Genomic DNA, 15,621 nt, shown 5'->3' on the forward strand with positions numbered 1-15,621 from the left:
GTTAGGAGAAACCAAGCTTGAAATATTTCATACTTAAACATGAACAAGTGGGAGGACCCTTAAGTTAAGGACCTGGCCCAGAATGCTGAAGACTGTGAGCCCAGCTCGAAGTAGGCCAGTGGGTGGCAGCAAGGTGCAACTGGCTACAGGGAGATTAATATATATATAAAGCAAGCACTCGGGTCGAAAAGAGCGGCATCGAGGACGCTAAAGGCTATGAAGTATGCACCAGTACGGTCGGTGAGCACCAATGCAATAGTGGCCGTTGCGGGACCACACTGTAGAAATACGGGGACTCTCCCCAGCCCGATGGCCCCTGGATCCAGGTTCCCGTCCACGCTGCAGTACAGCACCCCACGGATGTTAACCGTAAGGACATCTGTGTTGCGTGCCATGAGCCCAAAGGTCGATGAGACTGTGGTTGCCAAGAGCAGGGAGACAAGGAGGAAGGAATGAAGAGTGGTAGCCATGAGAGAGAGATGTGAGGTGGTGAGAGACAGAGAGAGATGTGAGTTGGATCCTACTCCACCCTTCTAGCAGTATTTATAGGATTAGTAGAGGTCGATTTGAGGACAATACCTAGCATGGAGTAGAAATTCTAGAGGTCAATTTGAGCATAACAGATTTGAGTGAATCAACAATTTTATATATGAGCATTACAGATTTGAGCGAATCGACAATTTCACACACTTGCATTAAAATCTTGAAAAATTTACATACAGACACAGAAAACTAATAGGAAAGCACCAAGGGACCTTTTTTTTTTTTTTTTTCTTTTTGAAAAAGATTACGCCGAGGTCTGTCCCATGTTTTTTTATTTTTCAAGTTTGCCTTCAGCCCAATATTAACAAAATTGAAAAAAAAAATTTAACGTAGGGGTGTGTTCTCTATTTAAGGGCACTTCAGACCGGTATGATGTCCTAAATTCCTAATTACTGGGCTGGTACAAAACTTAAGTAACGGAATGGTCTGATGTTTGTGAGATTGAACGGTCTAGATATAAAAGGCAGAGGGGTCTGATGCTGGTAGGGCAATCTGGTAATTAGGACCTTATATTGATCCCCAAGTGCCCTAAATGCAGGGCACAACCTTATGTCTAATAAAATTGCAAAAAAAAATAAAACTCAGTCTGATATTGGTACTATCACACTGAGAAGCAAACTTAAAAAAACAAATGATAATAAAAAAACAAAAACAACTTCGGGCGACCGACCCTCTAGGTAATTTTTGCAAAAAAAAAAAATATATCCTCTACGTAATTTTTACAAAAAAAAGGAAAAGATCTTCCGGTATTTTTCATGTTAGTTTTTAGGTCCGCATGACAAATTTTCCTAAAGGAAAAGAAAAAGAAAAAAAATCCTCCGGTATTTTTCATGTTAGTTTCTAAATTCGCAAGCAAATTTTCCTAAAGCCCTTCAAAATTTGGAGTACATAGAGTCTAACTATTTGGAGGTAGGTGCACGTCAGGGAGCATGGTCTCAAGTTTTTCTTTGGAATACGACCTTTTTAAAATTGATTTTTTTTAGTTCCAATGCTTTAATTATTAAAACCGCCTGAGCATTTTAAAGCAATGAATTCCTAAAGTTTATGTCATACTCTAGAAAGTAGGAAAGGCATGCGCAGAATGAGAAAATGGCTTTGGAAAGTAGAGAGAGAGAATATTTGGAGAAAGTTCTCCAATTGAGAGAGAGAGAGAGAGAGGCACACGGTTAGCCAGGCCACGACATTGCATGCCGACATTAAATAGTAGTGAAATAAATTGAAAAAGGAAGTACCAACAATCAAAACCAAAAAAATTAGTTCAAAGAAGCATCAGCTACGGCTTTTGCACTAGTAAATGTAGTTAGGAATATTTACGTACGGACCCGATATTTTTATCTTATAACGGATGGCCTAAAAGTAAGTTTGTTATTATCTAGAAAGGCGGATTTTCAAAATTTTAAATTTTTTTCAAGTATACCCTTAGTTTCTTGGTCAAGTTTGTAAAATATTAGGAAAGGAAGCGTTAGTTACAGAGAGGGAGAGAGGGAGGAAAGCTGAAGCGGCGGATGGGATGGGATCATAAAAATGTTGGCATGATTTTTGTGTTTATTCATCCTCGGTGACCTCTCATCTCGCGTTTTGTGTGGAATCTTTTCTTCCATGCGTCCTAAAATCACCCTTGCTATCACCAACAATCAAGAAATTTTTGCACCAGAAAAAAAGAAGGGGTGGAGAAGATCCCTCGAGACATATTCCATGCTCTGCTCCACTAGCGGACGTCTTGGTATGCAGATGCCCCTGCAATCTTTTGGTGTTCAGTCTCGGCCACGAGAGCTTGGTCTGGAGGGCCCTCAACCATGGAGAACGAATGATGTTATTTGATGAGAGTTAGTATTGCATTTGCCCATATTGAGAAGAGGTACCCTGGGATCGAGGCCTATGACTTCCAATACACTACCAAGGTGGCCCAGAAGGAGGAACTGACGAGGGCTGCAAAGGAGCAGGTGGGTGGAGAATGTAGACCTGTTCAGAACTTGGCCCTCACCCTAAATGACCTCGCCCTTGTTCAAGGTTTGCAAGCTCGGGGTTACCAAGCAGTCTGATGTTTAATATAGAATCGAGGGCAAACTTGAAAAACAAAAAAAAGAAAAATTCAAAACCCATCTTTCTAGTTAATAACGGTCTATTCCATTCTATTATAACGGTAGAAAAACCCGATCCTGCGTACATTTCCTATGTAGTTACAAATCTCACAGATTTTCCTGCATAAAGCAACTCTAATGCATTAAAGGCTCCCTATTTTAGTCGGCTAAATAGGTCAAATATCATAGAGACCTTCCATTTTCAGGTATCTCAAGAACCAATTTGCTTTGTACAACCTTACATACACTAACGAGGCGAATATAGTGTAGAGAGAGGGTTTTAGTGGCCCTAGAATAAGAAGGCCCATCCATGTCATTGTTTTTCAAAGTCGAAAATTTTGACCCCCGTTTCATCCCCACCGTATATGAGTGATACTGCATTCCTCTCACTCTACAGATTAGATTCTCTCTTTCTAGATTTTGTGTTTTCCATTCTCTCAATTCAGATGTGTCTTGTTCCATCTCTCTCTTTATCAAAACACAACAGAATTGTAAACCAAGTAATTTACTAATATAGTAAACTTTGTAATTTAGGATTTCTTGTGTCATCTCTCACGCAACTTGGTGGTGCTGAAAACTTTGTTTTCTCTCACATAAACACAAGTAAATTGATGATTCTGAAAACTTTGTAGCCTCCCACTCTCTCTTCGTCTCTCAAACAAGTTTATTTATAAAAAATGGTGAATCGATTCGGAATTGCTCGAGTGGACTTGAAACCAGAGGGTTACGGCCGAGTCTCTCCCGGACTTAAGTATCCATTATTTTTGTGAAGAAATATGCGACAAACAAAGCATTTGATATTACTTTTAGCTGTTTTTGGATCGATGTTTTATCCTATTCAATAAAACCCATCCTAATCCATCAATTTCAATATTGGTATATCCCCTGCAGATCCAAAAAGAAAGGCCACATCAAAAATTTAAACTTCGGTGAGGTTTTTGCATCGAAACTCTTCTTTTCTTTTTTTAACCCTTAAAATATATCGGTCCGCCTTTCTTTATTTTTGTCCATCAAGTACAAACTAAACAATATCAAACTTGTTTCAAGTTGTCATATTTCGTCCCTCTAGCAAAGCCCTAAATAAATTTTTTGGTTCAAATGAAATACTTGAGGAAATCAATGCTCAAGTTCTTAGGTTTTTTCATCTAGGAAGTTTGGATTTGAGTTGTGGCAATTTTTTAAATTTCAAGTTACATTTTCTTTGGAGATTTTTATACGGAAAAGCTCATTGATCAAAATCAGGTATATGGTTTTTTTTCAAAAATTTATTTGTATTTATTCAAAAAGTTTTTTTGCTCGTTTCTCTTTTCCCTGAAAAATTGGCATGAATTTTTGAAAAATCTCATTTTTGGTGAAAATATTATTTCGTTTTTTTGTTTATTTATTTTTTGTTCTAAGTTGTGTTAGGAAGGCTTTAGATAACTTTTCTGTTGATCATTCTCCTATTTCTAATGAAACAGAGTTCTTTCACCAATTTTTTTAGTTTTCTAAAAAATCACTCGGAAGTTTGGAAAATAACAAAAAAAATTAAGAATAATTTTTGGGGATTTTTTGTTATGGTATGTGCTAGGATGAAATTGAATAATTTTTTTTGCTGACTGTTTTCTCCAATTTCTAGAAATTTATTTATTTTGGTTGGTTCTCCCTTTCTTCACAGGATTGCGCTACACAGGATTGCGCCAGGATTCATTTGGATAATTTTTGCTGATGTTGTCCTTGATTTCTTACGAAATCAAAGTTTTTTCTTGCTAGGGTTTCTTTCTTTTTTTTGTTAATGTGCATTGTATTTTTAGAAAAATTTTATTTTTTGGAAATACTTGTTTATTTTGGTGGGGTTCTTGTAAATCTTATGCTAAATTATTTATATGAAGTTTTGTTGGTTTTTTTTTCTTACTTCAAATAAATTCAATCTATGTTTGCTTAGTTTTGTATTTTTTGAAAACATACCAGCTTTTTCAAGATATTTATCATATACAAGTTCTTGTATTTTTTGTGTGTGTTTGTGTAATTAGTGGTGATTTGGGCCTATGCCTATTTTTCATTAATAATAGCAGAGAAAAGTATAATAATACCTTGTCTATGTTACAAACCTCTCATAAATAGAACCAACCATATCAAATGTAAGGAAAATGTTTATATAAGGATGCAACATTAAAATGTAGAACTATGGATGCACCTCAAAAATCTATTGGAAAAGGTAGTTTTAATGTTTTGATTGATCATCTCGACATCAAGATATATGACCATGAAAAATAAAAAGATTTTAAGTCTAAAAAATAATACCTTTTAGAACATATTATCTACACAGTCTATTTTCAAGATTTTCATATGTTTATAGATCTACTTGATTTTAACCATTTTTTAAATTTAAAATTTTATAATTAGATATAAAAATAGATTTTTAGATAATCTTAAGAATATTTTACATCAAAATTATATACCATGATAAAATTTGAACGTACACCTTACCTCTACAGCTACATATGCATCTGTATGCCGACTGCAGCCCAAAAGTAAAAGGTAGTTCAAGAAAATGTGACAGCTACAATCTTCAAATAGAGGCTTCGAGAGGGTAATTGTCCTTTTGACAAGACAGTCCACCACCATATTTGCTTCACCGTAAATATGTGATATGCACCATAGTCGACCGTCCAAGTAGTAGCAACAGTTAGTCACGAAAGTATGAAGATGCCAAGGTGGCTTGTGACGACCTTATATAGAATAAACTAAAATTTGGGAGTCACTTTCAATGAGAGTAGGGAAGCTTAAAACCTTAAATACAACAACGTTACGTGACACCTTTCCCAAAGGTGACGGAAAAGCAGCCACGAGACAACCTTCGTTAGTCTTAATGCCTCCACCACAGCCTGCTTCTCCATGGATATTGAGGGAAGCTCCATTGACATTAAGTTTGTAGAAGCCATATAAGGGTGCCGACTATGAAATCCGAAAAGGAAAGTGCTTTAACCTAAGCAATAGGCGACTGGGTCCTCATATTTTCAACGATGATCTTCTCTGAGTAGTGGAAAGTCCATCTTTTAGCTTTAGTCAATCCTGCAAGAAAGGAGATGATTTGGTACAATAGTTGTTCTCTTCAAGTATTCATTCCGTAAAAAAGATGCAAGTTTCTTTCAATGCAAATGAGCCAAACGTTGCTCAAGAAAAGAGCCATCCAGACATTCTAAAGGCTTGCAGAACAAAGAATAAAATCAAAACTTGGTCCAAATGTTAAAAATATGTGGAATTGAAGGGCCCATTAGGATTTTTTTCTCCACAGCGACTCATGATGCTATGCCAAATTACATGCAAAAAAAAGGTCAAAACAGTATAATATGGTTAGTAGAATCACCTTGATTGAGGCATAGGGGCTATCTAAGGGCCAAAGAAATCCCTCTGGTCTGAAGCAACTCTGAGGTACAGAGTTGAAGATAAAAGGATAGCTAGGTAAACCATGTAGCACGGGGGTATGAACATGAGGACCATAACACTTTGAAAATAGGTTGAACGGTCAAATGGACTCCCATGTGCTTCAAATAGAAAACTTATTGTCCAAAGAATGGATCCATACCAATAAATTGTTAAAGCATTGTAGTGGAATTGTATAAGTTTCCGCTTTTCTCCAAGCTTGAATAAAAGGTTCGAAGGTTGGATCAAGAAGACAACAATGAGGGGGTTTGCCATATAAATAGTCAACTAACATAATTCTGCATTACTTCCTAAGTTATTTTGGATATTAAGGCCAAAATTTTCACCTTAGATAGCTACGGGTCCACCCAAAAATAAATTGAATTACCATCAACTACGACCCACATAATATTGTAGCGCAAATGGTTATGTACTTTGTAGATACTCCTCCATGCATGAAAGCAATATGTATTCTTGGAATGTCAAATATCTCAGAAGCATTGGTGTTTGAAGAAATGCACAACTAAAGAGGATGGATTGGTCGTTAACCTCCATGCAAGTTTCATGTTTCATCATTTCTGCTATATTGAAATCGTGCATACTCCATATTCCAATACCCCCTCTCTTCAAATTTAAGGCACACAATCTTCCAATTAATAAGACCCTGCGTTCAGATATACCTGCCTAGAGAAAGTAACATCGAAGCCATTTAATCGGATTACACGTGCGATTAAGCAAGGAAAAAGATATTATCAAATAAATTACAGAAGCACTTAATACCGAATTAAGGAGCTATAGTCTACCTGCAAAAGATAGGGTATAGATTGCCATGAACTACTTTTAGAGATCATCTTACCCACTAACCCCTAACAATGGTTGTGTTTAAAGGTACCACATAAAAGAGATAGGCCCCAATATCTTTCAGGTAATTACCCGTCAACAAATTGAATGATATCTTGGATCCTAGCTTTAAGGTTCACACTGGTGCCAAAAAATAAGAGTTCTCTTTTTGCTTCATTTAGCTTTTGCCTCATAATATCACAGAAGGAGTTCAGGATATGTTTGACCGAATTTGCAACCCCAATCGATGCTTTACAGAAGATCAACACATCATCTGCACATAATAGTTTGAAAACACCATAATTTAAACTAAAAGGGAAACTTGTAGGTGTCCATTATTAAAGACATCTTCTAATTATCAGTAGAAGAAATCAATGACAATCATAATGAGATAAGGAGATAGAGGGTCACATTTTCTGAGTCCCTACCTATGAAATATACTCCAAGAGAACCATTGTGTAAAATCAATAATCTGGGCATAGAGATACACTAACAAACCCAAATCATGAATATTTGTGAAGCCCCAATACTTCAAGTCGAGTAGTAAAAACTCCTAGGACACAATCACAAGAATTGTTGAGAATCTAACTAGAGGTACATCTTTGGTTTTGAGGTAGTTTTGTGGCACATCGAAATTAATTCATTTTCCATCAAGACATTATTTGTGATTAGGCAACCTTTTAAGAAAGTCCCTTGACTGGGGTGAATCAAGCCTTTAAGAATTGTTTGTAATCTGTTAACCACTATATTGTTTATTATCATGTAAATGACGTTGCACAAACCAATTGGCCTAAAGTACCAGGAGTTCTGATCTTGGAGATGAGTCACATAAATGTAGAGTTTATCTCCTTCAAAAATTTACCCTTGTGGAAAAAGTATTTGAGTGCCAAAAATAAATCCTGAATTCATAGCTGAATTATAGAATTCAACTCTAAATCCATTAAGCCCAAGGATAGTTTCGCTTTTCATATTCCAAATATATTCCTTAATTTCCTCCCTAGTAATCTCCTTGGATGGATCCCTCCTCTATTCATCGTCTATGATAGTTTTGTGATAAAAAATAGTAAGCCACAACAACATTCACATGAGCAAGATATTTATGAAAGGAAAATATATATTATCTATCAGGTTAATATAGAAGGCGCATATGATAATCTGTATCTTTCTATGATAATCTGTATATTTGGGAAAGGTAGATACAATATCTTATATTTATGGTAAGTCTGAGTACAATATAGGATTTATTTTTATTTTTGTCATCTGTATTTGTCTATATAAGACAAACTTTATATTCATATAAATTAATAAACACAGGGAGTCTCTTCAGAGAAACCTGAGACTTCTTTACATGGTATCAGAGCCAAATTCATCGTCGACTTCTCAATTCCTCATTTAGATCTAAAGCATTCTCAAACAACATGAGTTTGTTCCTTACTTAGACGATGCATCTTCTTTCTAAGTCTCTATCTATTGTTCTCATTCTTTTTGGGTATGTCCCTCACTTCTCTGTTTTATCTTTCTAGTTTTTCTTTCGCGTTTGTGTTGTGTTTGACTTTTCCAAAAGATTCTTGAAATGATAGTATTATGGATATTATTTTCTAATGAAAGGAAAAATCAGTCCAAGATTTTTTCTTTTTGTTATACTTGTAATATCGTGTTTCACATAGTTCTAAAGAAGAGAGAGAGAGAGAGAGAGAGAGAGAGAGAGAGAGAGAGAGAGATAACACTACCTGGTATCGATTTATCTTCTTTATGAGTTGTGTCTTTAGTCCTCGAGCCATGGCAATTATTCTTTGATCCATTCAAGGACACAACACCATTCGAAGTGTGGGGTTGAAGTAGCAAAGGCAATTGCCATAATTCAATATAGTGAGGGATCTTTCTCTAGTCAATGTCATATTTTTCTTGGTAAAAAAATAAATAAAAATGAAATACCCAAAAACTACCCAGATCTGCACCCCCTAAAATCAACCCTCTGATATATCTAAAAATCCACGTTGGTCTAAAACCTCTGAAATTGACATTTTCAAACCCTTCTGAAAAACCAACAAAAAAAAAAAAACAAATAAACTGAAAATACCCAGTTCTGAAGTCAAATCGATCCTCTGAAAACCCTCGTATGCAACCAATCCTCTGTCTCAAAAAAAAAAAAAAAAAATCTCTACCAAATTTGTCAAAAGCACCCATTGAAAACCACATCTGATATGCCCCTATGAAAAACCCGCCCCTCTAAAACTACGCCAGATTTGAAAAACCATCATCCTTTAAGAAATGGCCAATATGTCCTATATGAAAAGGCACCCAAATCCGTCTGAAATCTCATCAGCCACTCTAAGATGATACTGTGATCGCCTCTATAAAACTTGATCCGAAGACACCCCTCTGAAATAATCTTTTTGGGTAATCAAGTTTTCTATTACTCGATCCTGTCTGATGATCGATTTCTTTATTACTCGATCCCGTATGTTCCAAATTGGTATGCTGATGATCGAGTTTTCTGTTATTCGATCCTATATGTTCTCTATATGATCGAGTATGTTATCTATTTTGGTTAGCGAGCTGTCAGCTGATGTTCAAGTTTTCTATTATTCGATCCTATAAGTTCTCTGTATGTTCGAGTCTGTTATCTATTCTGGTTAGTGAGTTGTTTACTGATGATCGAGTTTTCTGTTATTCGATCCTATATGTTCTCTGTATGATCGAGTCTATTACTCGATCTGTCTCGGATCCACCGAGTTCTATTGGTTTTTCTCATTGTCATTATGTTTTCTTGACTGTCTCGACTGTTTTCTGTCTCTGGTGAAGATTTTAATTTTTTCTTCATTGCTGAACTCTGATTTGCCGCTCTGTTCTTGGCTTTTGTTTTTTAGGCTTGTTGATCTACCGCCGCTGATTTCTGAACTTGTTGATCAAGCAATCTGGGTATGCACTTGAGGATCCAACTGTTCGTCTTCACAACTTAATGTTCAAACTAGTTGCTCTCTCTCTCTTAGAATCTTGAGTTTGAGGGGAAGTATGAAAAAGAAGTATATATTGTCTATCTGGTTAATATAGAAGGTGTGTATCTCGTAGAATCATGAGTTTGAGGGAAAGTATGAAAGGAAAGTATATATTGTATATCAGGTTAATATAGAAGGCGTATATGGTAAAACATATATTTGGGAAAGGTAGATACAATATTTTGTATTTATGGTAAGTCTGAGTATAATATAGGATTTATTTCTATTCTTGTCATATGTATTTGTCTATATAAGACAAGCTTGTATGTTTATATAAATTATTGGACACACGGACTCTCTTAAGAGAAACCTGAGACTTCTTCACAAAACTTAAGTAATAGAAGTTCCTAAAAATACGATATCCTATGGTTTTCCAAACCAAGGATATTTGAGATGGCATTGCCCCATGAATAGTGATAAAACTCTGTATTCTTACACCTAACTAAGGTAGATATAGGGAAAAACTCGGTCTTGGAGTCTCCCTTCAGATGACTGAGTAATTGATTTAAGATGATAATACAATATGTCTCTTCCTGAACGAGGATTTCATTAGACGGATACATGTTCAAAAGATCATGCAATTCAAAACGTCTATTGTGAGAATTTTGTAATTCTCGTTTTTGTTAATTGGTCAATGAAGTCTTCAACATTGCTTATTATCAATGTCTCTGGATCTTGAATCCAAACTTGTTTATCAATTTGTGGTGGTGGTTGGGTTAAGGATTGTTGAAATAGATATGAGTCATCATTATTATCATCATCATCATAATCATAGAGATTTTTTTCCAAATTTTTTTTTGCTACACGACTCATGTTTTGTCATTTTGCTTTATCAAGAATTATACCCTCAGTGAGGCCATAAGTCCCCATATATCTTCTCACTACTTCCGAAGTCAAGTCGAAATAGCTATGATTCATCATGTCAAAATAGCTATGATCCAAATTGGAACTGGCCGATTTATATTGAGAATCGGTTAGGCTGATCTAGATCCCATAAACTATTAGACACATTGTTTTCTTAATGTTTTATTTTGTAATGAATGGAATCGGCCAGTTCTATCAAGTTCTTTGACGGACGGTTCCATGAGAAAACCAGCTAGAAGAACCAATCTCACAACTTTTTAAAATTTTAAAATTTTTGAATCATTAGACCAGATTGCCGATCCGTCAAACCAAATAGAAAATCCTGACAGGCGATCTGGATCCGAGTCCAAGCCCATCTTTAAAACCTTGGATGTGACTATGTTACGTGTCTTTTTGTTGTTATGAATAAGGCTCGCATGGATGAGTATGGAGTCAAGTTAGGAGTCTTTTATGAGTTGTTAGTTTGTTTTAGTGGGTTGTTAGTTGTTAGTGGGTTCTTAGTTTGGCTCATATCTTGTATGTGGGTTATTCTATTTGCTTATTTTTTGGCTCATATCTAGTACGTGGGTTATTCTATTTAATGAATGGTAATCCAGCTGGGAGGGACACTTTTGAACCAACAGCACCTATATGTTAGCGAGGTCATGTTTCCTCGATTAAACCTACTCTTTTCTTCTCTGTACAATTTCTTTTGTGGTCAGCACCATAGGTATGTCTAAGAACAAAAAGGTTTCACCTCAGTACGTATCATTGTGGTATCAGAGCAAAGGCATGGATTAGCGAGTGGAGAAGTTGGAAGGTGAGGTGAACTCTCTCAACATTGGCCAACAGCAAATCATGGACAAGCTTAACGAGTTGTTCGAAAAGCTTCGCTCGTATTCTAGTACTATTGAACCTGAGAAAGGAGAGAACTCTAGAGCTCCACTTCCAAACCATGGTGAACAATCTGGGCACACCAACACTGAACGCAGCAGTCCTGTGTTCCAATGTTAAGCTCAACTTTCTCAGCTTTAATGTCAACGAGGACACGACGAGCTTGACTTGCAAGGTAGAACACTTTTTCTGGTTCCATCAAACATCAGAAGAAGAGCGTGTGGCTCTTGCAACCTTTCATCTAGAGGGTGGCGCTCAGTTGTAGTACCAAATCTTCAAACAAGAAGTAGGCGAGATGTCTTGGCAAAAGTTTTGTGATGGGGTAGATACCTGGTATGGACCCACTCAACTCAAAGACTTCTTTAGAGAGTTGAGTAAGTTGCAACAAGCTGGGAACGTTCGAGACTATCAAACCCAATTTGAGAAGGCTTTAACTAAGGTGGGGTATCTCTTGCCCGATCGCTAGGTTAGCTGCTTCATTAGTGGGTTGAAGAACAACATCAAAGCTGACGTTTTGGTAGGGCGTCCCACAACCCTCTTTGATGCTGTTGGTTTAGCTCGCCTTTATGAAGCCCGCAACTTCTCTCAACGGCAAGCTAGCCCATTGACCGATGTGAATAAAACTCTTATAACCAGCAAGGAAACAACTAAAAATGGCCATGTACTTCTGGTTCGACGATTGTCACTTGCAGAGATGCCAGAGAGGCGAGCTAAGGGCTTATTCTTTAATTGTAACGAGAAGTTTGTACCTAGACATTGTTGTAAGAAGTTGTTCTTGATCGAGGGCTACTATGAAAAGGAAGACGACTACGATAAACTAGGCCCGGAGGAAGACGTTCTGGAAAAGTTTCGTGAGCTTCCTGGGATCTCTCTGCATGCAATCTACGTAATATGAGCTCCCGAAACCATGCATGTGAAAGACAACTTAGGCCATATTGCGGTCATGGTTTTGATAGATTCGGGAAGCACTCATAATTTTATAAGTGAAATACTTGCAAAAAAGGTGGGTATGCAACCAACCAGTGGTAGCTATTTTGAGGTGATGGTAGCATCCGAGGAGAAACTTCCTAGCCCCGGTAAGTGCTCCAACATTAAGTTAATTTTGCAAGGTGTCCCAATTATCATAGATTTGTATTTACTTACATTAGAAGGCTATGAAGTTGGCTTGGGTGCTAAGTGGTTATGAACACTTGGCTCCATTATGTGGGATTTTGCAAGGTTATTGATGACCTTCAAGGTGGCTGCAAAAGAAGTAACTCTTAAGGGGGTCACATCATTCAATGATAAGTTAATTGGAGATCACGAGTTCGATTGTGAAGCAAGGAGAAATAAGAAGGGGATATTGGTACACTTATATTCGATTGTGACTCCAAATCAACTTACTCGATTGCAACGTATTTTGGAAGAATTTCAGGACGTATTCGAGGAGCCCAAAGGACTACCACCTACGCGATTCAATTGAAGGTGGGAAGTGAACCAGTGTGTACCAAGGATTCCCGCCACCCACATTACCAGAAGGTGGAGATTAAGAAGTTGGTGGCCGAAATGTTTAATTCGGGGGTAATCCACCCTAGCAACATCCTTATTCCTTACATGTAATACTAGGTTAGAAGCACGATGAGTCGTGGCGTATGTGCTTAGATTATCGTGCCCTTAACAAGGTCACTATCAAGGATCAATTCCCAATTCCAGTAATTGATGAGTTACTGGACAAGTTGAACGGAGCACATGTGTTTTCAAAATTGGATCTAAATTTTAGATATCATCAAATTCGAGTGGTGCCGGAAGACGCGGAGAAAACGACATTTCAAACATATCATGGCCACTATGAATTCCTTGTAATGCCTCTCGGACTTACCAATGTACTATCAACCCTCCAGTCCTTAATGAATCAGGTATTCCAAAACTACTAGAGGAAATTCATTTTAGTATTTTTTAATGATATCTTAATATATAGTGCATCATGGGAAGAACATTTCAAGTATTTAGAAATTGCATTGTCTACCTTACAGTCTAACAAGTTGTTTGTCAAGAAGGAGAAATGTTAGTTTGGCCAAAGTGAGGTTCACTACCTCAGCCATATAATTTCTAATGCAGGAGTGGCGGTTGATCCTCTGACAAGATCTCTGCCATGTTGAGTTGGCCCAAGCTGAAAAGCCCTAAAGCCATGAGAGGTTTTCTTGCTTTAACAAGCTACTACCAGAAGTTCATTCAAAATTATGGCAAAATAGCTAGGCCACTCACTCACATGCTCAAAAAATATTCGTACAAGTGGACCCTAGTAGCTGAGGAAGCATTCGAAAAATTGAAAGAAGTCATGACTAAGGCTCTCGTTCTAGTTCTTTCGGACTTCTCCAAGAAGTCTATTGCTGAATGTGATGCTAGTGGCTTTGGGGTATTGATGCAAGAACGTCCAATAGCCTTTTATAGTCAAGCTTTGCAAGGGAGGAACTTACTATTGTCTACCTATAAGAAGGATATATCGGCATTGGTGTTGGTCGTACAGAAGTGGCATTCATATTTACTGGGAAGGCAGTTTGTGGTGAGGATAGACCAAATAAGTTTACAACATTTGCGGGCTAAAAAAATTACATCCTCAGCACAACATAGATGGCTATACAAGTTGATGAGTTATGACTTCATTGTGCAGTACAAAAAGGGGAAGGAGAACGTTGTAGATGACACGTTGTCCAGGAGGGAAGAAAATGAAGAATGTGACATAGTTGTAGAGGGAAACTCGCTGCTGTCTCTCAACCCGTTGCCAACTGGGTTGCAGCAGTGAAGGAGAAGACTAGTGCAAATCCGGTTCTACAGGTATTAATTCAACATATTAAAGAGGATGAGGCAGTGAGCCCATGGTAATATAAGAAAAGGCTTATCTTTTTTAAAGATAGAGTTTATCTTGCTGGGAACTCCATATTGATCGACGACATCATTGATCAGTTTTATGGCAGCACTCATGAGGGTTATCATAAAACCCTCTAGAGGATAAGAACTAGCATCTATTGGCCCGGTATGAGAGATAAAATAAAACAATTCATTGCTCAATGTGACACATGTCAGCGTCACAAGGCAGAGCAAGCCTCTCCTGTGTGCTACTCCAACCTTTGCCTATTCCACAACGAGTATGGGAAGATATATCGATGGATTTTGTAGAAGGGTTGCCCATTTCAAAAGGCAAGTCGGTTGTACTTATAGTGGTGGACCGACTATCAAAGTATGCGCACTTCATTCCCCTATCTCACTCGTACACAGCCACCGTAGTTGCCCAAATCTTCTTTGATCAAGTGTTCAAATTGCATGGTATGCCTAGAACGATCATATGTGATCGACATTCTACTTTCACCAGTAACTTTTGGTCAAAGTTGTTTCGCCTCAACAGTACAAACTTCAATTATAGTTCTGCTTACCATCCCCAAACTGATGGGCAAAGTGAAGTGGTGAACCAAACAACGAATATGTATTTGAGGTGCTTCACTAGTTCAAATCCTAAGGAGTGGGGAAGGTGGATTTCTTGGGCAGAGTATTGCTACAACCCCAGTTGGCATTCAACAATAAAGACAACTCCGTTTGAGGTGGTTTATGGTTGACTACGACCATCATTGTTGACATATGTTTCGGGCACTGCTAAGGTTGAATCGGTTGAAAGACAGTTGTTAGACCGAGATTAGAAGATTAAGGAGTTAAGAGTCATACTCAAGGAAGAACAGAAACACATGAAGAAGGTGTATGACTGTCATCATCAGGAGAGAGAATTTGAAGAAGGGGACTGGGTCTATCTCAAACTTCAGCCTTACAAGCAAGCAACATTGTCCCTCAGAAAAAACCTCAAGTTATCTCCATGGTATTATGGGTCATACCAAATTGTGAAAAGGATAGGAGCCGTTGTATTCAAATTAGACTTGCTAGAAGAATCACTCATCCATCCGGTGTTCCATGTGTCCCTGTTGAAGAAGAAGGTGGCAGATGACACCTTGGTCCAAACTGAGCTACCATCAGTGCGTGAAGACGATCAA

This window comes from Amborella trichopoda, chromosome 5 (assembly GCF_054954075.1).
Source record: "Amborella trichopoda isolate Santa Cruz 75 chromosome 5, AtrichopodaSantaCruz75HAP2 v2.0, whole genome shotgun sequence".
Classification (NCBI taxonomy): Eukaryota; Viridiplantae; Streptophyta; class Magnoliopsida; order Amborellales; family Amborellaceae; genus Amborella; species Amborella trichopoda.